Genomic DNA, 3,769 nt, shown 5'->3' on the forward strand with positions numbered 1-3,769 from the left:
CGAAATAGATGGCACAGGTTACAGCGTCCTCGTTGATTAATGTACTTTTATCCAATCAATTCAATTGAGCGGTTTCATCTTCAGAAATTACTCTTCCATCTTTAATTTTTTGCAGCAGTTGTAACAGCGGGATCCACCCAATTTCATTTGCACTCATCGTGAGAAACAACGTAGGCCTTCCGAGTTGCCGAATTAAGGCGAATAAATCTATTTTACGCTGTGACCAATAATATGCAGAATTCAGTATTGATCTTAGAAATGCCAGATTTGTGTCGAGGCAATTGTGGATAAACTCTTCCGATTCTATTTGTTGTCTCGTCACTCTTGTGTCATTCCCGATAAACTTGAAGGCAACAGTCAGGGATGAAGCAACACGAAGTCTCATATTTTTTGCAGCCATATAAAGCAAATGGAGTAACCCCACGTCGATCCACTCGTCTTATTTCACTCGATGCCATTTGGAAACGTGCAACTGAAATTCCGTCTCGAAATGGTCTTATTTGTCCAAGATATATACAAGGAAAAGACAAGTCGCAAATATTTATAAACGCAGAGTATTTTAACCAAAAGTCACACAAAGTAGTTGAGAATTCGCAGAAATGAAACAGAAACGAAAGAAAAATAATGCGCAAGCACACAAACATACATATGCGTATTGCTATTATATATAGTATATATACCAGGGCAATTCACAATCTGGTGCAAATGATCCTGCATATTTGCAATTGCAAATGAGCGAGGCATATTGTTGATTTTACACTAACAAAATATACAGCGAATTTGCAATTGCAAATATGCAAATCCATAAACCTCACGCTGTCAGATAAAACGATATACCTCGTCATTGCGGGTCGATTTGCAAAGAAAGTAAATGAAATGAAGTAATTACAGAAATGATCCTGTGAAGTATAGTCTTAACTTTTCAACGGCCAACGCAGAGTATTTCAACCAAAAGTCACACAAAATAGTTGAGAATTCGCAGAAATGAAACACTAACGAAAGAAATAATGCACAAGCATACAATCATACATATGCCTACACATGTGAATACGTCACCAACCAAATATTGAAACATTGTTCTACAAAAACAACAAAAGCATAAGCATGGCAACATTGTGTTGCTGGTAAAAAATCCGAGCTGTGCCGAAAGAAACTAACAAACGATCGCCGATTGTTACCGCTTCCCTTGCTACTCGAACATCTTCCCAGACAAGGTTGCGCAATATGAATCTATCGCAACCTTTCTCGAACTCGTATATGAAGTATAACTTCAAAAACGTGCGCGTAATAATCACAGATAAATTAACAAACACATAAACATATATACATAAGTCACAGGAGACTACGCCAACGAACAACAAAGGAGGAAGAAAGCAAATCAACAGGGACAGCGCTGGGCATAGTACATACATAGTATTTATATAATATTAAAATAGGAACAAATAGGGACGAAAAAGGAGATAAGCAAAATTATCCAAAACACTTGGCGGAAAATAATATGAGTCCGTTCCATATACAATCTAATATTAGAACTTGATATTATTATACAAAATGTACAAATTTTATTTATGAACATGCAATGCATGTGTGTTAAGTTTACAGTTTCGACGGTATTTCGGGACACCGTTAACTGTTCTTAAAAGTTCAATATGTATTACATACTTGCAATATTTCCTGCGATACCTCTTGGGCTATAAAATACTTGCAAATACTTTTAAACCCATTTCAACATACATATGTATGTACGTATTTATTTCCATACATGGTACATACATAAAATAATTTAACATAAAAGTATGACATATTATAATATTAAACTACCTGCTTGGATGGTCAATTCGTGTCTCCAAACACACTACCAAAACACATTACAAAAACAATTTACAGAAGACAAGTACTCGTTGCATGCAAATTTCCTGCGATACCCCTTGGGCTATACCCGTTGGTCTTGGTTTCTCAGTGGGCCAGACTTTTCAGCTGAGCTCTAAGCTACCGGGGGGTCGGCAGGTCGCGGATAGCCGGACGGCCTGTAGTAGCAGGTTAGTTGCGAATTAAGCCATGATGAATAAGCATCCCCCTTCGAGGAGAGGCAGGAGTGAACGTTGCGGTATAAAAGCTAGCTAAGCTGATGAAACCCCTGCGACAGAGGCGAATAAAATAGGTGTCCCTCCCCTTAATGCATAGGCACGGTGGGTAATATAAAAATACAGGCGCGACGGACTCACAATGAGCGGCTTCCTGGTCAGCGTCTGTTCACCATTTCAGGTACTGCTGTTAAAGTTTTTTTTTTGACCGATGTACATCGCGGCGCACTAGTAGTCCCATTAAATCTTTTCAGCGACTTCTCTGCTGCCGAGATGGATAGGGTGATGTGAGCTTGCTCTGCCGAGGTGTAAGCAGTGGTGTCCATCAGTAACCAGCCCCTTCGGGCTCTGGTCAGGAAGTGTCCATTGGGCGCAGAACTAGTAGACCGCGTTGCTCCAGGCGAGCGCCTTTTCGTCCGCGTATTCCGTAACCGGTAAAGCGAAGAACAGGCCTAAGGGAACTGGGGTAGGTGCATAGCCACCGAGGGTACACTCGCTCCTATTTATTTCGGACCGCCCCCCCTACACGCGATGCGCTGGTACAATAGAAAGGAATGGATTTGTATATGAGAAAAAATAACAACATAAACGACAGCAGAAGTAGCAGTAACATATATGCTATACTGGGCAATAACACGGGAAACCCAAAAGACCTGAATAATACCAACGCGGCAGGAACTGACACCTGTAATGGAAATAGATCCATTCAAGCGGTCCTCGCGACTTAGTAGATCTCCAATAAAGATGCTAAGCGTAGAAAAACTGACGAGGACAAGTCGTCGCCACCGGCGCTGCCAGAAAACACGTCGCAAGCGAAGGCGGTAAAACCTCACGGCGACTACATTACGGAGCTTGGTGAAGAAATTAAGAAGATGATAGATTTGATGCGTCCACCGCAGCGAACAATCAACAACAATCTTAGGGACCTCGTTTGCAATATATCGAAGATGTACGAAAAAGCCTTAGAGGAATACTAGAAGAGCAAGGAAGCAACACGGAATATTCTAAATATGCCCGTAACAACGGAAATAACGCCTAAAAGACCTCACGAGGAAAAACAGGCGAAAAGGCAGACTCCTCCAAAAAAGAATAAAACCACCCATGGAGAAGAACCAAAGAAGGCTAAAAATAACGAGGAAAATGTAGATACGTTAACCTCAATAATAAAGGAAAGACACCAGGAAAATAAGATGGCTGGACGGAAAAAAAAGAAGGCAGCATATAAGCATCGACCATGGTCTGATACGATAGTGATCGAGCGAACTGGTAACATGACATACAGCGATATTTTAAAGGCGGTACAAAAAGAAGATGCCCTCCAGAAACTGGGTGAAAGTGTAACCTGGATTAGGAAAACAGCCAAAGGGGAAATTTTAATGGAACTTAAGAGCGCGCAAATGGAACACACTGCTGACTACACCAGCGAAATAGGCAAAGTGCTTGGAGATCAAGCCAAAATTAAAGCCCCAACGAGTGAGACCACAGTGGAAATCCGGGATCTGGATGAAATAACCGGAGAAGAAGACATTGCCAATGCTATTCGCCCGCAAATATTAAAACTAGAGGTATTTGATAAAGGCTCAATCAGAGGCATTAGGGCGTCATACGCAGGCTCCCAAACAGCTGTGATAAGCCTCCCCGTCTTACAGGCTAGGCTACTTATTGGAGCCAAAAAAAAAACAAAA

At 41.2% G+C, this 3,769-nt stretch overlaps 1 pseudogene; it reads right to left on the reverse strand.

Annotated features, from left to right (window-relative positions):
• Positions 1–732: 732 nt before the first annotated feature.
• Positions 733–916, reverse strand: LOC120781006 (annotated as a pseudogene).
• Between the last annotated feature and the right edge of the window lie 2,853 nt (positions 917–3,769).

This window comes from Bactrocera tryoni, unplaced genomic scaffold, assembly GCF_016617805.1.
Source record: "Bactrocera tryoni isolate S06 unplaced genomic scaffold, CSIRO_BtryS06_freeze2 scaffold_25, whole genome shotgun sequence".
Taxonomy (NCBI): Eukaryota; Metazoa; Arthropoda; class Insecta; order Diptera; family Tephritidae; genus Bactrocera; species Bactrocera tryoni.